The 25,803-nt window shown below is 41.1% G+C and overlaps 1 protein-coding gene across 8 annotated transcripts in view; it reads right to left on the reverse strand.

Annotated features, from left to right (window-relative positions):
• Positions 1-25,803, reverse strand: part of LOC122549654 (thyroid hormone receptor beta) — a 184,317-nt gene that overhangs the window by 81,374 nt on the left and 77,140 nt on the right. For 2 of the 8 annotated variants that reach the window (XM_087986903.1, XM_087986900.1), the window contains one exon: positions 22,530-22,594. The exons of the other annotated variants lie outside the window; for them this stretch is intronic. The gene's annotated coding sequence lies outside the window, so the exon portion shown is untranslated. The remainder of the gene's footprint in view (positions 1-22,529; positions 22,595-25,803) is intronic. 8 annotated transcript variants of the gene reach the window in all.

Here is a 25,803-nt window from a genome sequence, read left to right on the forward strand (position 1 = left end):
TCTTCACTGAATGAAGTGCAAAGCTGGTGGTTGGACAAAAGATGATGCAACTCTCTTCAAACCTTACCACTCTCTGCATAAAGAACCTGCCTCTGATATCTGAATTAAATCTATCATCACTCAATTTGTAGTTATGCCCTCTCATACACGCTGACTTCATCATCCTTGGAAAAAGACTTTTACTGTCTAACCCATCTAATCCTCTGATCATCTTGTATGTCTCTATCAAATCCCCTCTTAGCCGCCTTCTTGCCAATGAGAACAGGTTCAATTCTCTCAACCTTTCCTCAGAAGACCTTCCCTCCAGACCAGGCAACATCCTGGTAAATCTCTTCTGCACCTTTTCCAATGCTTCCACATCCTTCCCGAAATATGGGGACCAGAACTGTTAGCAGCACATTAAGTCAAACTGGGGCAGTAGGGTCTTCAGTGAATACTGAATTTTAAAAAAAAAATCTATTCATGGAATGTGGGCATCACTGATTGGATTCTGAAATGTCCAGACTGCAGTTAAGAGTCAACCACATTGTGTAGATCTGAACTCACATGTCAGCCAGATTGGGTAAGGGTGGCAGATTTCCTTTCCTAAAATAAATTAGTGAACCAGATGGGTTTTCCTGGCAATTGACAATGGTTTCATTAATGTCATTAAGTTCTTATTTCCAGATTATTATTAATTTCAAATACCACTATCTGCCATGGCAAGATATGAACCCAGGTCTCTAGAACATTACCTAGATCTCTGGATTAATAGTCTTGCAATAACATCACAAAACCATCACAATTTAAATACCAGAAACTTTGTATAGAGGTAAAGCTAAATCTTTCTGTCCATTAATCAAAAGGAATGTCAATATACTAGAATGGTGCATATATTGGAAAGGACAGTGTAACCACAAAACCACACAAATACATTGTAAGGCACACAAGTCAGCTCATAAATACAATTTTGATCCTTTTTCACAGTTACTTATTGCAGGTATTTTAATGAACCTGTGTGGACATGTCTGGAGCTGGTGAGACCTAAAGAACACAAAGCTAGATGGGATGCTGAGCTGTATGGGGTGAAATGCTTCGGTGTGATTTAGACAAGCTAAGTGGGCAATTGCATGGCAGATGAAATAATAATGTGGATAAATGTGAGGTAGCAAAAAAAGGAAGGCATATTACGATATTAATAGTGAGTGATTGGGAAAGGGGGAGCTTCAACAAGACTTGAATGACCTTAAACACAAAGTAAGCTTGCAGGTGGTGAATGAGGCAAGTGGTATGTTGGCCTCATAGCCAGATGATTTGAATTCTGAAGCGGCGATGTTTTGGGCAATTGTACAGGACCATAGTAAGACCACACCTAGAGTAGTGTATATAACTTTGGTCTTTCTAATCTGAACAAGGATGTTCTGGTTTTTGGAAGGACTGCAACAAAGGTTTACCAGACTGATTCCTGGGATGGCAGGACGTATTGATAAGGACTATACTCAGGACAGTTTAGAACAATGAGGGGTTGGGTGGTATTTTAGAAACCTATACAGTTCTAACAGGACAAGACAGGGAAAATACAAGAAGGACGTTCCTAATGACTGTGGAGTCCAAAACCAGGGATCACAGTCTAAGAATATGGAGATGGCCAATTTTGACTGAAATGAGGAGAAATTTCTTCACTTACAGTGATGAGCTTTTGGAACTCTCCGCCAGGGAAAGTGGTTAGGCCAAAACATTGAATGTTTTGAAGGCTGAGTTATACTACTAAGGGCTAAAGGGATCAACAGGTATGGAGCAGAAGCAGGGCATGGAGTTGGATGATCCGCCATGTTGAATGGTAATGCAGGGTCAAAAGGGCTGCTCCTGCTTTCTACTTCAGCTATGCTAAAAGCAGCCCATGTTTTGACAGGGCCTGGGGTGAGGGTGGGTGAATGACATAGAACGTGGTGTTCAGTCCCTAAAATTTAATTAATTTGATATTGAGTCCTGAAGGCCGCATCAACCTTTTTCACCTACACATGACACACATTAGCATCATTTCCCCTTCCCTACCATATCACTATCCACACCCCTTGTCTGCCCAACCATCTTTCTCTTCCTCTGGGTTCTGTCTCCACCTATTCCTTATTCCTTTAACACCTCCCCCAACCCAATGTCTTCAGCCTATATCCCTACTTTCCCTATCCACCATCAGTTCTGAAGGGGGTCGCTGAATATTTCGAGTTAACTCTGATTTCTCTCCACAGCTGCTGCCAGATCTGCTAAGTTTCTTTCGCAATTTCTGTTATTCCAGATTTCAAATATCCGCAGTTCTTTATTTTTAGAAAAATATGCCATCTGTTACATCAGAATAACACTGATAACTTTCTTAGAGAAAGGCAGCGTCAAGGAGATTATTGCATTTCATAACTCACTAATATGACTTTCCCTTGTGAAATTCATGAGGTTGTTGTTTTACATCTATTCTGAAGGAGTTGCTAGAAAAGTTCCTTCTATTTTTGATTGGAGCCCATAGGTGATTCATTCAAGTGCTGTCCTTTTACATTCTGTTGCAGAGCCTTATGTAGGGCCTGGGCAGGACTCTGAACTGCTGGGCAGCTGCAAGGAACCTTGCTCCTCAGTACTAAGTCTCTGAAGTTCAAAGGCTATGCTAGTAATGGGGTTGGAATCCAGTACCTTCTGACTCAAAAGCATTGCAACCAAATGAGAATGGAACAACTAGGTAAACACTAGTTTTAAAACTAAAGGCATAACTAGTCCTTCATAAATACATGGGCCACTATTTCGTAGCACAAAGAGGTTGCGTATAATGTCTAGTAAGAGAACTAAAACAATATCCATGGTACAATAAGACTGAGTGGTTTTAAAAAGTAATTCACTGCTGAATTTAATGGAGAGGTTCCAAGGGCAAAAACGGGGACAAATTCTTGGAACTTTCTTTTAAATCCCCAGACTGCCATTATCCCTTGCTAATGTGAAACTTGAAAGGGTTCAGAAAATATTTACAAGGATGTTGCCAGGGTTGGAGGATTTCCGCTACAAGGAGAGACTGAGGCTGTTTTCCCTGGAGTATCAGATGCTGAAGGGAGACCTCATAGAGGTTTGTAAAATCATGAAGGGCATGGATTGGATAAATAGACAAAGTTTCTTCCCTGGCATGGGGGGGGGGGGGTCCAGAACTAGACAGTATAGGTTTAGGGTGAGAGGGGAAAGACTTAAAAGGAATCTAAGGTGCAACGTTTTCATGCAGAGGGTGGTGTGTGTATGGAATGAGCTGCCAGAGGAAGTGGTGGAGGCTGGTACAATTACAATGTTTAAAAGGCATCTGGGTAGGTATATGAATAGGAAGGGTTTCAAGGGATATCGGCCGGGTACTGGCAAATGGGCCTAGATTAGCTTGGGATATCGGATTAGTATGGACAAGCTGGACTGAAGGGTGTATTTCCGTGCTGTGCATCTCTATGACTCTAAGTGGTTACACAATAGTTTAAATTCCAGCATGGCAAAGTGTTGCAGTGATTGCAAACAATCTGGTCATTTGTGTGTTGGCGTTTGTTTTACTTCAGCAAGTAACAACTCTGATCATTGGCTACTGCCAAATTCTAGTACTCTCCTCAGTACTAAAATGTTGTGAATGTAACTATAAACCTACCAACCTTCAAGACCCTTACTCCTGCCAAGCTGCACAAACTTTCTCCAGTAAATCAAAGCAAAGGCATCATGAACAAGTACCAAGTTTCAATTCTTCACCTATTCAAATAAACATCAATAAACATTGCATGTACAATGTGACGATGCTGCTCCTTTAAGAAGTTTATGTTGTCCTTGCTTTTTTTCAGAGAGGTTGTAAAAGTCACAGCTGAAGGGTTTTAGGGCCAGTTTGGTTACAGATAACAGATACTGCCTCAGGCAAAAGGCTTTCAAGTTTTAAAATACAGGGGAATCTCGATTATCCGAACGAGATAGGCAGGCACTATTTCATTCGGATAATCGATTATTTGGTTAATCGATTAAATGCCTTTCATCTGGGGCTTGGAGGTTTTAAAGTCTGCTCCCCGTTCAGGAGACTGCAGCAACACAGTGCGCCGCCCCCTGCCCCCAAAGCCCATCCATCACTGCCCCCCACAACCCCGTCCAACCCCGCCCCAAAACCCGGTCCAACCCTACCCTCCCAACCCTGCCCCCACAACCCTATCCAACAATGCCCCCCGCCTGCACCCTCAACCCTGTCCAATACCTCCCATCCACCCCTGCCCCCTCTCCAGGGCAGCTGGACTGGACACTAACAAGGGGTAAGTCTCCAAATAGCTCTCTCTCACACACACACAACTTTTTACTAGGTTCCACCTTTGCCCTGTACAGGGACAATGTTGGAGAGATTATCTGGAGAAGGGGGAGGTTTTTAGGGTTCACCCCTGTGTAGAACTCCAGGGAACGTGTGTGGGGAAAGAGAGAGCGGGCAGTCAGTCATTTGGAGATGGTGCCTGTTTAATCACTGTAAACAAAAGACGCAATCAATGTTGGAAACACGTCTTTGATGTTTCTGTTGGGACCTTGAGATCTCCTTCAGATAATCCAATTTTCGGATAATTGGTATTTGGATAATCAAGGTTCCCCTGTAAAACCTTGTATAATGAAAGAGGTGTGGCTAGTTCTCCCAGCTCAGCTTTTCTCTGGTATGGTTTGGCTTTCGCACAGTCAGTTGAAAAGCTGCTGGATCCAAAGAAGCAAGTCCATGCTGACCCTCCCTCCCTCTGACTTCTCTCCTGTAAGACTGCGTTTGATTTACCTTTTGTGCTAAGGGGCGTTTATGGGGATTGTTGCAAGCATTTGGAACAGCATCATTAAGTTGAGATGATCTATTTGGTTTTCGGATAGAGTAAGTTATTCGGTATTCTGTTGTCTTTTGTTTGTGTTTCATTCGGTAATCTAGTAAATAAATTGTTTTGTTTAAGTGGTTTGACCAGCTGCATCTCTCCTGGAGTATCCACTATACGCCTGCTTAAAACAACTAGCAAAGTTAGTGTCTGGGCTGCTTTCTTGAAATGTTTTGAGGGGGTCTGGCCTGGTCCAGAACAATTAGATAAATGTAATACAATAGAATCACAGTTTTCAAATTTAAAAAAATTGTCAATGTGATCCCTCAAAATACCTGCGATAAATTGCACAATAACAAATAATAAAAACAAAATGCAGCTTATTCAGTTGTCATTAATCATTGATGCTGACAATATGTTGTCTGTTTACTTTCTCAGTACTTTTTTTGGCCTCACCTCCGATGCCAAATCTATTCCAACTTATGTAGTTTAGTAAAGCACACAGGCAGAATCTTTGCAGAAGCCACATGCCATTTTATAACAATAGCTGCCTTATTCCAGTAAATAAGCGCAGTTTAAAGCTTCCAAAGCCTCTTCCACAGTAATTGAGAAAAAACAAGTACATAAAGTAAGTGGGTGAGGACTTAGGGTGGCAAATTAATGGCTGGAAGGTAGGGTGATGGGCAGGTAAGGTAACAGGATGGCAAGTAAGAGAGTAGAGTTTCTCTTGGAAAGAGACCAACAGGTGGATGAAGGTAAAGTGGTTGACGTGGTGTATATGGATTTCAGTAAGGTGTTTGATAAGGTTCCCCATGGTAGGCTATTGCACAAAATACGGAGGTATGGGACTGAGGGTGACTTAGCAGTTTGGATCAGAAATTGGCTAGCTGAAAGAGGACAGGGGGTGGTGGTTGACGGGAAATATTCATCCTGGAGTTCAGTTACTAGTACTGCAAGGATCTGTTTTGGGTCCGTTGTTGTTTGTCATTTTTATAGGTGACCTAGATGAGGGCGTAAAAGGATGGGTTAGTAAATTTGTGGATGCCACTAAGGTCAGTAGAGTTGTAGATAGTGATGAAGAATGTTGCAGGTTACAGTGGGGCATAGATAAGCTGCAGAGCTGGGCTGAGAGGTGGCAAATGAAGTTTAATGTGGAAAAGTGTGAGGTGATTCACTTTGGAAGGAGTAACAGGAATACAGAGTACTGGGCTAATGGTAATATTCTTGGTAGTGTGGATGAATAGAGAGACCTCTATGTCCAGGTACATAGATCCTTGAAAGTTGCCACCCAGGTTGATAGGGCTGTTAAGAAGGCATATGGTGTGTTAGCTTTTATTGGTAGAGGGATTGAGTTTCAGAACCATAAGGTTATGTTGCAGCTGTACAAAACTCTGGTACGGCTGCACTTGGAATATTGCATACAGTTCTGGCCACTGCATTATAGTAAGGATGTGGAAGTTTTGCAAAGGGTTCAGAGAAGATTTACTAGGATGTTGCCTGATATGGAGGTAGGGTCTTATGAAAAGGCTGAGGGACTTGAGGCTGTTTTCATTAGAGAGAAGAAGGTTGAGAGGTGACTTAATAGAGACATATAAGATAATCAGAGAGTTAGATCATTTGGACGGTCAGTGCTTATTTCTTCGGATGGCGATGGCTAGCACGATGGGACATAGCTTTAAATTGAGAGGTGATAGATATAGTTAAAAATCACACAACACCAGGTTATAGCCTAATAGGTTTAATTGGAAGCACACTAGCTTTCGGAGCACCGTTCCTTCGTCAGGTGGTTGTGGAGGACACAATTGTAAGACACAGAATTTATAGCAAAAGTTTACAGTGTGATGTAACCAAAATTATACATTGAAAAATACCTTGATTGTCTGTTAAGTCTTTCATCTGTTCAAATACCATGATCGTTTCACTTCTTTCATGTGTAAATCACAAAACTTTTTTTTAAAAAGTTCCATTCTCAGGTTAACTAACAATTGGTGTTAGCTAGACAACACGTTGAAGGTGTTAGCCCCCTGTGTTCTCTGTCTGTGCCATGATGTTTAGATTGATTCTAATCTAAAAAGTGAGATAAGAGTTTTACATTAATTCATGCAGTTTTTCAGCAAAGTACAATGTAACTCTCCAAATACAAATTCACCCCACAAACCTTTATGTAGATGTGTGCGTGTGTTCGCGTATGTGTGTCTGTCTGTCTCTGTCTGGGTTGGGGGGTTGTGAGTGTGAGAGAGTGTATATGTGTGTGTGAGTGTAGAGTGGTCTAAGTCTCAGAGGATGTATGTGTGAGTGTGTGTCTGTGTGCATGTCTGTGTATAGGAGTGTGCATGTGTGTGTGTGTAGGAGTGTCTGTGTGTATAGTGCAATGGTGGTCACCTGTAATGTGACATGAACCCAAGGTCCTGGTTGAGGCCCTCCCTATGGGTATGGAACTTAGCTATCAGCCTCTGCTTGGCCACTTTTCACTGCTGCCTGTCCCAAAGTCTGCCTTGGAGGATGGTCACCCGAAGGTCTGAGATTTGTGGGCGGCACGGTGGCACAGTGGTTAGCACTGCTGCCTCACAGCGCCAGAGACCCGGGTTCAATTCCCGACTCAGGCGACTGACTGTGTGGAGTTTGCATATTCTCCCCGTGTCTGCGTGGGTTTCCTCCGGGTGCTCCGGTTTCCTCCCACAGTCCAAAGATGTGAAGGTCAGGTGAATTGGCCATGCTAAATTGCCCGTAGTGTTAGGTAAGGGGTAAATGTAGGGGTATGGGTGGGTTGCGCTTCGGCGGGTCGGTGTGGACTTGTTGGGCCGAAGGGCCTGTTTCCACACTGTAATGTAATGTAATCTAAAATGAATGTCCTGGACCGCTGAAGTGTTCCCCAACTGGGAGAGAACACTCCTGTTTGTTGATTGTTGTGCGGTGCCCATTCATCTGTTGTCGTAGCCTTTGCTCAGTTTCCCCAATGTACCATGCCTCAGGGCATCCTTGCCTGCAACGTATAAGATAGACAATGTTGGCTGAGTCACATGAGTACCTGCCACGTACATGGTGGGAGGTGTCCCCATGAGTCATGGTGGTATCCATGTCCACACTCTGACATGTCTTGCAGCGCCTACCATGACAGGAGTTGTCCTGAAAGCCCGGCCTTCAGGATAACTACAGACAATGATCTGTTTGAGGTTTGGAGGTTGTTTAAAGGCAAGCAGTGGAGGTGTGGGGAAGGTTTTGGTGAGGTGCTCATCCTCATTGATAATGTGTTGTAGGTCACGAAGAACATGGCATAATTTTTTAGCCCCTGGAAAGTACTGAACAACGAAGGGTACCCTGTCGGTTGCAGCACATGTCTGTTTCCTGAGGAGGTCATTACAGTTCCTTGCTGTGGCGAGTCAGAACTGGCGGTCGATGAGTTGAGCATCGTATCCCGTTCTTATGAGGGCATCCCTGAGTACTTCCAGGTGCCCGTCATGTTCCTCCTCATCTGAGCAGATCCAGTGTATGCATAGGGCTTGTCCATAGGGGATGGCTGTTTTAATATGTTTTGGGTGGAAGCTGGAGAAGTGTAGCATCGTGAGGTTATCCATGCGTTTGCGGTAGACTGAGGTGCTGAGGTGCCCATCTTTGATGGAGATGCAGGTGTCCAAGAATGAGACAGATAGTCAAGAGTAGTCCATGGTGAGTTTGATAGATTAGAATCAATCTAAACATCATGACGCAGACAGAGAACACAGGGGGCTAACATCTTCAACATATTGTCTAGCTAACACCAATTGTTACAGTTAACCTGAGAATGCGACTTTTTAAAAAAAAGTTGTGATTTACGCATGAAAAAAGTGAAACGATCATGGTATTCGAACAGGTGAAAAACTCAACAGACAATCAAGGTATTTTTCAATGTATAAGTTCAGTTACATCACACCTGTAAACTTTTGCTATAAATTCTGTGCCTTACACTTGTGTCCTCCACAAGCACCTGATGAAGGAGCGACGCTCCGAAAGCTAGTGCTTCTAATTAAACCTATTGGACTATAACCTAATGTTGTGATTTTTAACTTTGTACACCCCCAGTCCAACACCAGCATCTCCAAATCATAGATATAGGACTGATACCAGGGGTAGTTTCTTCACTCAGAGTAGCAGGGGCATGGAACGCCCTGCCTACAACAGTAGTAGACGCCCCAACTTTAAGAGCATTTAAATGGTCATTGGATAGGTATATGGACGAGAATGGAATAGCGTAGGTTAGATGGGCTTCAGATTGGTTGCACAGGTCGGCACGACGTAGACGGCTGAAGGACTTGTACTGCGCTGTTATGTTCTATGTCGAGAATCAGGGAGTGGGAATGTTGGGGTCATTGAGAAGTTGGGCAAGTGAGGAAAGAAGGATCAGGTTTCTGTAAGCAGGTTTTAATCTCTCTAACCGTTCCAAGCTAGTGCTCTAATTCAAGAGTTGGGAACATTTTCTGAATGATTCCACACATTGGATAATTGCTCAACAGAAGTTTAGGCTTCCTGTACAGTTACTGTGTAGTTAGTATGTTGAAACTTCCGAGAGGCCCCGGCTATCCGGAGACAGAGAAATCTGTGCCGTTATGACCATTTATTAGTATGGCTTGTTCAATGAAAACAAAACCCACCAGATTAGCAGATGTTACAATGAGACTGCAAATCAACATCAAGACTGAAACTACTTCACGTGAGTGCTACATGGGTGAGAAGAAACAAATGTATCACATTATTTTGTAACTGCTTGGTAACATACACAGAATGTACATAGTCACTGTAGACTGTTGTCATTCTACCATTTTCTTTATATAGGCTTCTTGATTTCATTGCTCTTTTTAAAGCAAAAGAACAAGGAAAAAGAGATTTTGAAACAAGTTTTCATTTTTTTCTCTTTACCCTGCACCGTGGTGCCCTATTCAAAAAGCCCTACTTTAGCAATTTGCCAAAACTACAGAGTAGACATCCATTGGAAAATGTGTGTGCAGCCAGTGAAACAATGTCCCTTCTGTCCCTGTGGTAAAACAAGTGTCAAATTTAAAAGAAGATTGTGGACATTTCGTTGAGTAAGGAATCAAGAATGAATAATCTCCATGTTGTATTGCTTCATGTAAACTAGATTGCTATTCCAACAAGACAAATGTGTAATTTTCAAAAAATTGAAGTATACCAAAAATAGACATTTTTGTCAACCAGGCAGCCAAAGTATATTTCAGATTTAATGGCTAACATTCAAAATATGAATCAAATTTAGCCAGGACTTTTTCTCTAGCACAAAGGCAGGGTAATTTATTCATTTAACATGACTTCACAATTGTATACTTGCAAAATATACATTCTCTGTTAGTAATACAATTATTTCATTTATTGGAAAACAAAATATGAAATTTTATTTATGATTGCATCCCCTATCTAAATTATTCCTAACAACGTAGTCATTTTTCCCAAAGCTGAACGAAGATCTTAAAAAGTATGTTGTGGGGCAATTTGCTCTTTATTAAATAAGGGAATGTTCGCCAATGATTGAATTTAATGTTCAGCAGCTAGTGTTATATGCAAGGCTGGGTCTTTGTCCAGGTCTACACCGTTTCCACCAAATTGACAGTGGGCACAGTGTTCACATTTATCGAAGAGCCAGGTTCGGAAGACCCCAGAAGAAATGCGAGGCAGAGTGGGGGCGCAGAGGAGTTTGTGTGGAGTGCTAACCCATCAGCAATTGCTGCTCCTTGGAAAATCCCAGCCCAGGACAACATTTAGGGCTGGTTCGATAACTTGCCTGTTCTGCTAGAATGCGCACTTCTTAAATGTGAATTGGCTATAATGCGATTGAAGAATTTAGACCATTAATGCAAACTTTCCTTACCTGTATTGGCTATAATGCAAATCCAGCCCATTAACTTAAATGGTGCTGCTAATACACAGTTTTCTTATAAACACTGGGTTGCACAGGAATGGGACTATCGCGCTGCATCAGAACAGACTGTAACATTCTAAAGCTCTTTTGCTCAAGCCATTAAGTGTTGACGCAGTGTCATACATTGTTGGAAATGGCAGCAAGTACTGAGAGTTGCCTCAGTGTGTCCAGAATGTGTACATAAGTTTGCCCTGAAAGTCTGTCAGATTTTCTGCCAAGATCACAATCTGTAATTTTTGTTTTAGACCACCCTGGGGACAACCTGGAGGATCCACATTAGACCAAACTGTAAGCACTGCTTCTTTAATTCACCACCACATACTGCCAATTTCTGTACATTGTAATTTGATATGTTTAAACAACTAATCTACACTTTAAGGCAGCAGCTGATGATATGTGGCATTAAAGGAGTCCTAACAAAACTCAAATCAATGAGAATTGTTCAGCAGTGTCTCCACTGGTTGGAGTCATATCTAACATAAAAGAGGTTGTCTGGAGGTATCTAAGGTCAGTCATCTCAGTCAATGTTCCCTTGAAACAGTGTGACCACTTGGAAAGTCTGCACATGTGAGCTGTTACGCAAAAGCATCGATTCTGGAAACCACTACCACACACTCACAAACATCTTCAGCTACTTCATCAATGACCCTCCCTCTATCATAAGGTCAGAAGTGGGGATGTCTGCCAATGATTGTACAATGTTCAGCACCGTTCACAACTCCCCAGGTACTGAAGCTGCCTGTATCTAGAAGCCTAAAGTTGAAGGCTTTTCTGAAGGTCTCTGATTTGGGGGCAAAATTTACAACTGACAGTGTACATTGGGACTCTGTGGAAGTCCTGACATCCTGAGCTTCACTAGAACTTCCTGGAAAGTTTAAACTTTTGATCACCAATTTCCCAGCTCCCAGACTCTCAGCAAGTGTCTCTCTTTGAGTTACAGCCAGAGACCTGGGACAGCTACAATATAATTACTTGAATAGCAACAGAAAATAAACAAATCTAACTCTTACATAACTCTATAACTGATCATTCAAATCACTCTTTCAAGGGATATGGGCCAAATGCTGGCAACTGGGACTAGGTCAGATTGGGATATCTGGTCAGTGCAAAAGTGTTTCCATGCTATGACTCACTGATCCTCTAATTACCTGTCAGGCCAACCCCATGTCCCCAAACAGACTATTCCTCTGTCTGACCAGACATGACCACCCACTGTGACCACACCCCCACTAACCCCTAAATTTAACCCACATTCACCAATTCATTCTGCAACTTACCCACTCTATTGACTTCACTCACCATTCCTACTCATCTACTTGCAAACATTTCAAGAGACTGGACAAAAGACTGTGGTGCAGCACACATAGTCGGAATCTTTCTCCAGGCTGCTGATGGTCAATTTTATGCTTTTCAAATCCACAAACGGTGAGAACAAGCTGGATGGGACATGCAATTGACTGGGCTGCAGTTGGGCAAGGTGGCCTCTGAAATATTTGTGTAAATCGCAAGCCTGTATGAAAAGAAAATGACGGTGGCAGAGTAGGCAGCGTTTGGGCTCATGAGGCCGAGTTTCATCCATTCCATCTGCTTTTCCTTTTTTTTTCCTCTTTTCTTTTCAGTTTTTTAAGTGTTGTTTTACTGAGCTTCTGTAGACAGTTCACTGGTGGAGACAGCTTGGTTGAGGAGACAGCAGTAACAGTAGCTGAGTGTGGTAGCAGCTGGGGCCCAGCGCAATCTCAGACAGTGGTCAGGTTCGAAGGGGCTGGGTGAGCCCAGATAGGACTTCGCCCAGCATGGAGGCAGAGCGAGCCTTCATGGGGAAAGCCCAGTATGGATCATCTGCAGGCCCATGACTTAAGAAATGATTGTAATGTTTAACTTTTAATGTTATTTATTATTCTATTTTATACAAAGAAGAACTGTAGTGTTGAACATTTTAAACTTATTTCTTTCTTTTTCTATTTTTGTACCTAAGATTTTGTAGGTACCTTTGTACTTAAGATGGTGCCAGGAATGGTGACATTATACACGTGACATTATACACTTTTCACTATACTTCAGTACCTCTGTAACTCAGTACGCTTGACAATAAAACCTAAATCAAAATGTAAAATCTAAATCATTTAAACTTATATGTTCAGCAGCTAATGGATGGGTATATGAACAGTAAGAGTTTGGAGGGATATGGGCTGGGTGCCAGCAGGTGGGACTAGATTGGGTTGGGATATCTGGTCGGTATGGACGGGTTGGACCGAAGGATTTGTTTCCGTGCTGTACATCTCTATGACTCTATGACTCTAATGCTAAATGCCAGACTGTATCCTGTGGTTTCTCCAGCTCTACTCCATTTCCACTGAATTCACTGATGGACACAGCGCTCCACATTTGTCAGAGACAAGTTTAGAAGATCCAAGAATAAAAGTGAGGCTGCATGGGGGAGGAGGAATTTGCCTGCAGTGACAATCCAACAGCAATTGCTGCTGCTTCGAAAATCCTGGCCCAAGACAACATTCAGGGCTGGTCTGATAATGTGCAAACATTTTGTGCTACCTAAGTGCCAGACAATGTTCACTTCCAATCCTTCAACATTCAATGGTTTTAATATCTACAAATCCCCTATGCTCAGCATTCTAGAGATTACCATTGGCACGGTGGCTCAGTGGTTAGCACTGCTGCCTCACAGCACGAGGGACCTGGATTCAGTTCCAGCCTCGGGAAACTGTGGACTTGTTGGGACAAAGGGCCTCTTTCCACACTGTAGGGATTCTATTCTATGAGAAACTAAACAATATTGCGTGCAATTCTGGTCTCCCTCCTATCGAAAGGATGTTGTGAAACTTGAAGGGTTCAGAAAACGATTTACAAGGATATTACCAGGGTTGGAGGATTTGAGCTATAGGGAGAGGGTGAACAAGCTGGGGCTGTTTTCCCTGGAGCGGAGGCTGAGGGGTGACCACCTAGAGGTTTATAAAATCATGAGAGGCATGGATAGGGTAAATAGACAAGGTCTTTTCCCTGGGAGCATAGGTTTAGAGTGGGGGGGGGAACTTAAAAGGGACCTAAAGGGCAGCTTCTTCATGCAGAGGGTGGTATGTGTATGGAATGAGCTGCCAGAGGAAGTGGTGGATGCTGCTACAATTACAACATTTAAAAGGCATCTGGATGGATATATGAATAGAGGAATATGGGCCAAATGCTGACAAATGGGACTAGATGAGGTTAGGATATCTGGTCTGCATGGACGAGTTGGACCAAAGGGTGTGCTCCTGTGCTGTACATCTCCATGACTCTTACTCTATACAGATACTCCGGCTACAAGAGCAGATCAGAGGCTAAGAATTCTACAGAGATTAACTCACCTCCTGAAAAACCGTTCACAATCTGCAAGGCACAAGCCATGAGTATCCTGGAATATTCTCCACTTACCTGGGTAAGTGCAGCTCCAATGACACTTAAGAAACTCAAATCATCCAGGACAAAGCAGTCTCTTTGAGTAGGACCTGTTTCACCACCTTCAGTATCCACTCCCTTCGACACTGATATACAATGGCAGCGGTATGTGTACAATCTTCAAGAAACACTGCAGCAACTTACCAAGATGCCTTTGACTTTATCTTCTTAACCCATAATTTCTGCCGCTTGTACAAGGACAACAGGTGCCCTTAAATCTGCAAGCACCCATCCCAGCCATGCAGCATGATGTCTCTGCTCCTTCATTGCTACATTAGAAACCTGGAAATCTCTTCCTAACTGCTTTGGGTGTGTACCTAAACCAGACGGATTGCAGCAGTTCATGGTGGCAGCTCACCACCATCTTCTCAAGCGTGATTACATTTGGACAATAAATACTAGCCTAGCCAGTAACACCCACATCCTATGAAAGAACAAAACAAAATACTATACAACAACAGATTAAAAACAAGATTTTTAAAAACATTCAAACATCTACATTTTCAAAAAATATGGTACATACATTCATTGCACATTATGAAGAATCACGTGGATAGATCATCACTCAGTAAACCCACAGTGATCATTTGGATAGCAGCCACCTATACCAGGTGCTATCTGTCACATAAATGCCAGTCAAAAGAACAGCCTGCCAAACACAAAATGTAAACATACATCCTTGCACTGCAAATTGAAAGGACCAGATACCTGGGAGAAATTGAAAACTTACAACCTTACCCTGGGTTTATATGATAGTTACTGATTACTTCAGATTTATTCTCAATTTATCAACTGAAATCCTTGAGTGACATAAAACCAAAAGTTCACAATATATAAAATTTATCTGGGGAATTTGAGCGACTCCAGTCACCAGGTAAATCTTAAGTTACTTTTGATATAGTTTATGGGATGGATTTGAAATAGGTTGGGACAGGCACCAACAGAGACAGACAGCAATTAATGAAGAGTGTTTTTATTTGAATCAGTCTATCTCCTATTCTGTACTGAAATGTTATAAGTGTGGTGTTAGACCTACTAGACATTTATCCTGCTTTTTAAACCAGGTGCATAGATTTGCTTTACCATCTTAATTTCACCCCTGCCTGAAATGATCAGATTAATTCCTCCTTGAAGAGCTGCCCAACCACTTTGTATCCTGAGTACATCAGTTCAACCCTAGTATATTTATATAAGGAGGAAAGTCAAGGGATCCAATGCTAAAGTAAAGATCCATATAAGGCAGGAAAGAGGTTGATGAGAAATGTCAGGAACTGAATAAAGTAGAAAATCAGGAAAAATATAATGTTTAGGGAGAAGCTGTTAAGAAGATACACGAGCAAAGTGATAGTGTGAGAAAAGCCTAGTAGTGAACAAAGAGGAACACAAACATTTTATAAACTTATAAAAAGGGAAAATAATAGTCAAAGGAATGCAAGGCCAATTACGAACAAAAACATTTTTTTATGGATACAGACTACCTAACAGATGCTGAATGAATACTTTGCTATGTCTTTTCAAAAGAACTGGATGAGGAATTGGAGATGTTGTACAGAGTTAAAATAGTGCAGTTGGAGGGGAATGCTAAATAAGTTCACATCATTCAATTTTGATAGGTTCCCCCAAATAAGGTGCACCCCTAGGTCAAGGAGGAAAGGGTGGAGATGTCATAGCTCTGACTACCCTTATCAATCTTCCTTTGATGGAGGACTGGAGATCGTAGAAGTTCCATGCCAATTCAAAAAATGTCAGGGGATAAACCTGGTAAGTTCAGACCAATTAAATGTCATGGTTGGAACATACGCATTAAATAGCATCCAACTTATGTCTGCCCATTTCACCAGTCTATGGCTACTTGAAGTCTGTTAAAATAGTCACATTTTGTATTATGATCTCAGCTAATGTTATTACTTGACAAATCAGATCTCAATGAATATGGCTTGATAGGTCATATTTCTTGTCTTTTATATATGTAGTGGTGATAATTTTAATGAAACATAAACACTCAAGATTGCATTGTTGGTTTTATAAAGACTAGGATTAAGACAGATGTTTATTACACTAAAGAGAAAAGACAAACCAAATCTATCAGTAGTTTGAATGATTTCAAAACACATGATAAAACAAAATCCATCCTCTACCTAATACCATTATATTACAGTGACTCAAGAATCCAGAGAAATTCCATGCTAATCAAATCTGTATATTTCAATTAACTACTACTTCTCAGGTCCAGTTCTGTGAGCTGTAAACCTTTTTCCCTTAACCACATGCACAACTCAATTTAAATTTTCTGTCTATTAGTTTTCTGCAGAGCTCTAACCGAACGCTCCTGGTTTGGAAGTTTCACAAATTATACTCTTTCACTGAAGTAAGTTAGTTCCTTAACTGTTCTTGAACAATCTACTTTTTCTTTGAAATATTATGCTCACTCAGATCCCAGTCAGGTCTCCTTTGAATTACCCAAAATATTTTGAACTAAATTAAAACTTGCACATCCTAGACTCCTCTAAACTAATGGTTTGATGGTTCCTCTCTCCAGCTGTGAACCTTTACAGCATAAACAAACTACCATTAACACTCCAGAAGGAACATACTGATTTAAAATAATGGTTCTGTAAAGACAGACCTAGTTAATTTTTTAATCTCTTCAAAAAATTTAAAAACAACACCCACATGCTACTAGTTTAAAATAAAAATTCTAATAAAAATTACATTACCGCATATAAATCTCACACTTTTCATCACATTTATACAACTTCATATTTCCTGCACTATGCTTTCAATATCTTATATAACAAGAAAAGCAATGAAGCTAATACCAACATAAAACAAAGAACTGCAGATGCTGGAATTCTGAAACAAAAATTGCTGGAGAAACTCAGCTTCTGAAGAAGGGTCACTGGAAGCAAAATGTTAACTCTACTTTCTTTCCACAGATGCTGCCTGATCTGCTGAGCTTTTCCAGCAATTTATGTTTTTGATGCTAATACCAACTTCTGGGGAACACTAAATACATTTGTTTCTCTGGTCAGTAAAAGCAAAATTCAATATTACTAGTTAGAGTTGCTACCAGAGTCCAATGTCAAAATTAATTCTCACTCAGTGACATCAGTCATTCAGGGTCAACCAGCATACTTTTGTTAAAGAAAAATATCATCAAACCAATCCTATTGAATTTTTTGAAGTTACAGTGAAAATCAAAGTAGGCCAGTAAACACACACACATATATAATAAAGTACAACATAACAAGCTTATTTAGAAGAGAAACATGGCGGTACAAGGACAGTGGTAACTGGTTGGGGAGGAGGTGGTGTTTAATGGACTATGGAATAAGAGGGAGATAGACTGATAAGCTGATGCTTTTCTGATTGGACATAAGTATGCAGTGGGGTCCTCTATGATTAGTATTAAAACCATTGCTTTCTTTGTCAATAGAAATTACCTAAACTTCAGTAGGAAACAGAATTTTGATATCAAGCAACGTAGAAAAAGTATAATAGCTGACTTCTGGAGACCATAGATTAGTAAAATGGTCAGACAAATGGCAGGTGCAATTTAATGTACAGTTGTACACTTTGGAAGAAAGAAAATGAAAAGGGAGTATAATCTACCAGGATGGTCCATATTCACTAATCTGTAAAGGTGATTCAGTCAAAAACAGAGCTGGGAAAGTATGTGGGATATTGGTTTTATAAATAGAGGCATTGAATACATAAACAAAGAAGTCAGGTTAAACATTTACAAATTTCTAGGCAAGATTCTACTGAAATACTATGCAGAGATCTGGGCACTACACTTTACGTAATTTCAAGGTCTTGGAAAGGAGGTTTACCAAAATCATACCAAAAATTAATCACTTCAGCAATGTAGGGTGATTAGAGAAGGTGGCACTGTTCTTCTTAAAACAGGAACCTAATTGAGGTATTCAAAATTATGAGGGTTTTGTTTGGAGAAAGGAGAGAGAAACTGTTTCCTTTGGCAACAGTGTCAACATTCAGAGACTATATACTGAAACTAATGGAGTAAAGAATTAGAAAGGAAAACAAGATTTTTTTTATTCTGATTTATTTTGATCTGGAAGACATTACTTGAAAGGATAATGGAATCAGATTCCAAAAGCTTGAACAGCAATTTAGAGAATTATACCTTGAGTATCAAACTAAGTTGGAAAACTCTTTCACAGAGCCAACATAGACAAGGCAGGTTGAATAGCTTCCTCCTGTTCTAAACAGATTCCAGCTTGATTTCCAGCAAACTCTGCTCCTCTCCAATTTTTTATGTAAACTTAGTGATCCAAAACTAAGTTCCAAGTTTAGTGATCCAAGTTTAAAAAAATATGGCAATACATTCATTCTAAATAGACTTCAAGTTCAGAAATTTCAGCTGCTACAGTGCTGAAACGTCCATTGTGATGAGGAATGTTCCCAGTTCGACTGATCCATGGGTGCTGAGTTTTTATAAGAAATCTGTAGTGTCGTGGCAGAAGCTGGGGGTCCCCTGTACAATAGGTTTCAAGATGCCTTTGACATAGCCAGAGAGGTTCTCACACAGGGTCCCATTGCCTGATAAGATGGGATGGCCTGGTGCGTTGGCTTTGTCTATCTTCGGAAGACAGTAGAAGTCACCTATGCGTGAAATACGTGGGATGAGGGCACTTTGGGAACTCTGAAGGACTGGCTCCAAAGTCTTGATCAATGTGTTTAGTTCATGGGTGTGCTCACAGATCAGTCGGTAGTTACCTGTAGTGTTCCTGGTTATTCAATTGTCGGTACACTTCCTTGCAGTAATCTGTTCTATTCTGAAGGCTCCTCCTTTATCTGCTGGTTTGATGACAGCGTTGTGATTGGTTTTGAGAGCATGGATGGCATTGCATTGTGATTGGATGATGATTTGCTCTACCTTGTGGGTGCGGCTGACGAACCTAGTATTTAAATATTTCCTGATGGTTTGAGCATATATGTCAAGCCCAGGGCAGCTGCCCTCTGGTGCGGTCCAAGTTGACTCTTTCTTTGCTTGCTCCTCTACAGATCCCTGTGGTGCCTGTTCCAGTTCCTTGGTGGACTCACTGCTGGCATCTTGAAAGAATTCCTGAGTTTCATTCATCTGATGAATTCCTCAGTGTCTGCTGCAAGACCCATGGGATCCATTTTGGTGGTGGGACAGAAATAGAGACCTCTGCTAAGAACTTCAATCTCTTCCGGTTGAAGGGTGTGGTCCAATAAGTTGACGATCAACTTCCCAGTGGTGACTACGTTTTCCACTGTGGTGCCAGGGTAAGCTTGGCTACTGTTGGTGGTGATGCCAAGTTTCTCCAGTTTCTAGTTCTTGCTGTGCATGTACGTGTCTTGTGTATGCCTTGGTTTGTTGCTCATAAATCCTAACAGTGCTTCTTCTGGGAGTGCTGTAAAGGTAGTGACAAATTGGAAGCTTTGAGTTACAAGTACAGCTATTTTGGACATATGGTTGACCTGTTCAAACCTTTGTTGTATTTGCTGTACGCAAGTAAAATAAATTTGTATTAAAATGTGGTGAAAGCAAAAAGAATAGCCTGTCGAGCAAAGATCTTTGCAGGAACAGTTTGCATTTTTGTTGACAATGTAACACGCAATATAAAATAGATTGAGATGGTAAACGTGATCCTAAAATTTCTGCACAGATGCTGGTACAAAAGAAAATAAATTCACTGGACTAAACTGTCCAGACATAAATTTGCAAATTTGGCATCATATAATCCAAATTCTTACACTAAATATTCCCACGTTATACTACATTGCCACCTAATATATCCTGATATTAATACTTGACATGAGCCTCTTCCACTTTGTTTGCTCCATCTCTGCCTGTATCTCTCTTCACTTCCTCCTCCATATATGCATCTAACAACCTTGAAGTGGTTGCAATACAGTAGTTAGAAACTGGCTCTGCAATAAAAGCCTGGCCCGAGATATTGGTAACCGCTTTTCAAAGTTTGGGAGAAGATTTGTAGCTCGGGTGCTCGTTGTTGTGGTTCTGTTCGCCGAGTTGGGAATTTGTGTTGCAGACATTTCGTCCCCTGTGTAGGTGACATCCTCAGTGCTTGGGAGCCTCCTGTGAAGCGCTTCTGTGATGTTTCCTCCGGCATTTATAGTCATTTGTATCTGTCGATTCCGGTTGTCAGTTCCAGCTGTCTGCTGTAGTGGCCGGTATATTGGGTCCAGGTCGATGTGCTTATTGATTGAATTTGTGGACGAGTGCCATGCCTCTAGGAATTCCCTGGCTATTCTCTGTTTGGCTTGTCCTATAATAGTAGTGTTGTCCCAGTCGAACTCATGTTGCTTGTCATCTGAGTGTGTGGCTACTAAGGATAGCTGGTCATGTCGTTTCGTGGCTAGTTGGTGTTCATGGATGCGGATCGTTAGCTGTCTTCCTGTTTGTCCTATATAGTGTTTTGTGCAGTCCTTGCATGGGATTTTGTACACTACATTGGTTTTGCTCATGCTGGGTATCGGGTCCTTTGTCCTGGTGAGTTGTTGGTTTGTGTGCTGTTATGAGTCCTAGTGGTCGCAGTAGTCTGGCTGTCAGTTCAGAAATGTTTTTGATGTATGGTAACGTGGCTAGTCCTTTGGGTTGTGGCATGTCCTCATTCCGTTGTCTTTCCCTTAGGCATCTGTTGATGAAATTGTTAATGATACCTGCCCCTCCACCTATCATCTGCAAACTTAGCCAGAATGCTCTCAGTTACTTCATCTAGATCATTAATGTATAAAGTGAAAAGTTGTGGTCCAAACACAGACCCTTGTGGAACACCACTAGTCACTGGCTTCCATCTGGAGAATGACCCTTTTATCCCCACTGTCTGCTTTCAGCTAATCTTCTATCCATGCTAGCAGCTTGCCACTAACAGCATGGGCCCTTATCTTACTCAGCAGCCTCCTGTGCGGCCCCCTGTCAAAGGCCTTCTGGAAGTTCAGACAGATAACATCCATTGGCTCTCCTTGGTCTAACCTACTCATTACCTCCTCAAAGAATTCTACAGATTTGTCAGGCATGACCATCCTTAGATGAAACCATGCTGACTTTGCCCTATTTTACCATGCACTTCCAAGTATTCAGAAATTCATCCTTCACAACAGACTCCAAAATCTCACCAACTATTGAGGTCAGGCTAATCAGTTGGTAATTTTCCATCTTTTGCGTTACTCCATTCTTAAACAGGGGGATTACATTAGTGATTTCCAAATCCCCTAGCACCCTCCCTCACTCTAGTGATACCCAAAGGATCACTACTAAACCTCCAGATATCTCCATCTGAACTCTAGGGTGGAGCCCATCTGGTCCAGGTGACTTATCCACTTTCAGACATTTCAGTTTCTCAAGCACCTTCTCCTTGGTGATGTCGAAGGACAACTGCATCAGAAGCGCAGGAACACCACCACCTCCTGCAAAGATCAGCACTATTTTTCTCTCATTGTTCTTTTTTTGTTGGAACTGAGAGTCAAGGTTTGGGTCAGCCAAACTCAGAAGAGCTGAATGTTATAAAAAGAAAACAAACTCAAATGTTTTCTGCTGGTAATGGGCATGGAAGGTAATGCAACTTAATTATTGATAGAAGGAAGCACTGCTCAGGATGACTGCGCACCAAGTGTCACCATGCCCTGGCAGCTGGATAGATATACAGTTAACTAGCAAACCAAAACAACATTGAATAATTTTAACAAGGAGAGAATAATTTCTGACCAGCTTTGTCAGGTTCAGAGTGATTTTGGAAACTTTAGGACTGACTACTGTTTTTTACTCTCCCTAGTTTTCTGTCTAATTAAAGTATTATTGAATGTCCTGAGAAAAGAATCTCAGTCTGTAAGAAATCAGTAAATAATATTTGAAGTTGACTAAAATTGTTCACGTTCACCGGGTGACTTTAAAAATAGGTATATTGTAACGTGCCTGTGAATAACTGGTTATCCGAGGACTGCATGGAAGCTTGGCATCCATCATTTACAACTGTTTAAGTAAACTGGGAAACTACACCTCATTTTCTTACTATTTTATCCCTTCCCTTTGTCTGTCAGTCTGCGTGTGTGAGAGTGGACTTTAAGTTTGGGTTTACATCATGGATAATAATTAGATGACTTTGTTGTTTAACTTGGTCCTGCTAAAGTTACAGTGTTAATAATAGATTATTATTTTTTGTTTTAAGTTATAAATGTGGTGTCCAAGATCTGTTGTTCATAAAGTCTGGATAGGAGGAATTGCACAATTCTGAATATTTTAATTTCACAGAGTTCTGAATCCTGTGGGAGTAAGGCTGATTGGATTCAACCTGCTTCTCTGGATTGTAATGCTCCAAATTTTCCTGCAAGCCACAAGCAAAGCTGACTTAGAACTCACTCACTCTTTCTCAAGAGGACAGCTCAACACCACCTTGTAGTTAGGGATGAGCAATTTCTTGTAGCAAATCTGTAAGAAGCAATGTCAGGCAATAATTAGAAGAGAATATAATAGCAATTTATTGTCACATGCATTTTTACAAAGAAAAGTTAAAAGACTAATTAGTTGCTATACCATGGCACCTGTATTAATGACAGAAGTCATGGCTAAGAAGAAAAAAAGTAAAAATTAAGACAGAGCTCATTTCAGATCAAGTTCAGTTTGGGGAGACTTGATTAAGGCGACGAATGCTTGAATACCCTGAAGCCGCCATTACTGAAGACCTCCATGCCAGGAGAAGACCACCAAACCTGGAAACCAAGCCGTGGCCATCCCTCTGGGACAAGGGTGACTGCCACCCCAGGATGGAATACAAGACCTCCAAGCCTAAGCAAGACCTCGATGCCACCCCCTTGGGTGAGATTGCCATTGAGGACCTCAAGAATACCCAGAAGCTGTGTAGAGAGACGAGCATTGTTAACATCTTAGTTTAATAATGCTTTGCTAGATTGCAGAAGGAATATCTCCTATTATGACAGATAGATGGTACTTAACTCTTAAAGAATGATCAGACACTACACATCATAATCAGAGTCATAGAGATGTATAGCATGGAAACAGACCCTTCGGTTCAACTCATCTATGCTGATCAGATATCCTAACCTAATCTAGTCCTATTTGCCAGCACTTCGCCAATATCCCTCTAAACCCTTCCTATTCATATACCCATCCAGATGCCTTTTAAATGTTGTAATTGTACCAGCCTCCACCACTTCCTCTGCCAGCTCATTCCATACACACACCACCCTCTGCGGGAAACAGTTGCTCTTTAGTCCCTTTTCAATTTTTCCCCTTTCACTCTAAAACTATGCTCTCTAGTTCTGGACTCTCCCACCAAAGACCTTGTCTTTTTATGCAATCCATGCCCCTCATGATTTTATAAACCTCTGTTCTGATTTAGAAATGGTTGTTATCCACACATTCTTTGATAGAACAAAATCCTATTAACAAGTCCCAATAACTACAATATACCCTTCACAACCTGTAGGAAAAAATAATTACACCAAATAATGACAGAGATCAATGACACACTGATTGAGTAGTTGTACTCGTGAAATTTCATTATTGGACAATATTCCAATCAATCAGGCATTGAATATAATTACAATTATTTCTCACGAAAGAAAGCACGAGCATGTGATGCACTTGACAGATCTTGGGACAAAGGACTGTACAGTACAATGACTGAAACATAGCTCAAGGTCTCCATCAGTACACAGAAAATGCATTCAGCCTTGTTACATTCTAGCTCTTTAAAGACTTTTTATTACAATTTTGGAATTTCTACAGAAGTGAGGAGAGGTATAAATGACAGGAACGTACAAAATAAAAGCTGGTGGCGGAAAACTCAGTGATTTTCACTTTAAACCAAAGCAAGTTGTAACAGTGAGTAGAGGAAACTAAGAATTGAACTGGTGAAACAGTAGGAAGAAGAGTAAAGAACACAACAGAATAAAGAAAGATCCTTCAAATTTTATCAAACATACAGTTTAAGAGGAGTTTAAAAGCCCAAAGTCAATTCTTCACAGTGGCATTAGCACCCACTGTTCACAAATTATGTTCTTCCGTTTTTAATGGTGCTATATAGAATAGCATGTTATATATTTTCAAAAAAGACTGAAGCATTTACAAGATAATTACTGAAGCGATCTGCACATTTATGCAAATCAGACATCTGCTGTAATTATAAAAACGTACTATGTGTATCGTGTGACTACGTACCACTAAACAAGTAGAAAAGAAATAAGGGTTTGGGGGTGCTAGTGTTGGACTGGGGTGTACAAAATTAAAAATCACAACACCAGATTATAGTCGAACAGGTTTATTTGGAAGCACTAGCTTTCGGAGCGCTGCTACTTCATCAGGTGCAGAGTATAAGACCGTAAGACACAGAATTTATAGCAAAAGTTTAGTGTGATGTAATTGCAATTATATATTGAAAAAGACCTGGATTGTTTGTTAAGTCTCTCATCATTTAGAATGAACATGTTGGTTCCAATTCTTTCATATGTAAATTGCAGAACATTTAAAAGTTACATTCTCAAGTGAACTTTAACAATTGATGCCATGTTGGCCCAGATAATGCATTTAAGGTGTGAGCTGCCCTGTGTGAGACTGTCTGTATCACAATGGTCAGACTGATTCTAATCTTAAAAAAAAAATGGATTTACAGAATCTTACATGGATTCATGCAGTTTTTGAGCAAAGTAAAATGTAATTCTGCAAGTACAAATTCACCACACAAACTTGTGTGTGTGAGTGTGTGTGTGGGGGGAGTGGGGGTGGGAAGGAGGGGGTTATGAGTGTCTGTGAGAGTGTGTGTATATGTCTGAGTGTAAAGGGGTTTGAGTCTATGAGAGGGTGCATGTGTGGGTGTGGGAGTGTATGTGTGAGCATATGAGACAGGATATGTGTGTGTGTGTGTGGTGCAATGAGGTCATCTGTAGTGTGACATGAACCCAAGGTCCAGGTCGAGGCCATCCCCATGAGTACCGAACTTAGCTATCAGCCTCTGCTTGGCCACTTTTCGTTGCTGCTTGTCCCAAAGTCCACCTTGGAGGATGGTCACCCGAAGGTCCGAGGTCGAATGTCCTGGACCACTGAAGTGTTCTCCAACTAGAGGAAACACTCCTGTCTATTGATCGTTGTGCGGTGTCCATTCATCCTTTGCCATATCCTCTGCTTGGTCTCGCCAATGTACCATGCCTCAGGGTATCCTTGCCTACAGCGTATGAGATAGACAACATTGGCCGAATCACATGAGTACCTGCCACGTGTAATGGTAGTATCCGTGTCAACACTCTGACATGTCTTACAGCATTTACTGTAATAAGGTTATGTGGTGTTTTCCTGAAAGCCGGGCAGTTTGCTACAAACAATGGTTTGAGGTTTGGTGGTTGTTTAAAGGTGACAATTGGATGTGTGGGGAGGGTTTTAGCGAGGTGCTCATCCTCATTGATAATGTATTGCAGGCTGTGAAGAACATGGCAAAACATGAAGAAGAGAAATAAAAACTATTAAGGAAAAAGAGAAAATTTCAGTTGCAACATTTGGACATTACAATCATTACGCTGCATGAATTAGGATTTTAAATACTCAAGTTATATTATTGAGCAGTGAGGATGTACAGAAATAGTTTGCTATTAGCCATGCCAGGAAATACCTCGCTCAGGTTGTTC

Source organism: Chiloscyllium plagiosum, unplaced genomic scaffold, assembly GCF_037043375.1.
Source record: "Chiloscyllium plagiosum isolate Xiang-an unplaced genomic scaffold, Cpla_swu_hap1 HiC_scaffold_5, whole genome shotgun sequence".
Taxonomy (NCBI): domain Eukaryota; kingdom Metazoa; phylum Chordata; class Chondrichthyes; order Orectolobiformes; family Hemiscylliidae; genus Chiloscyllium; species Chiloscyllium plagiosum.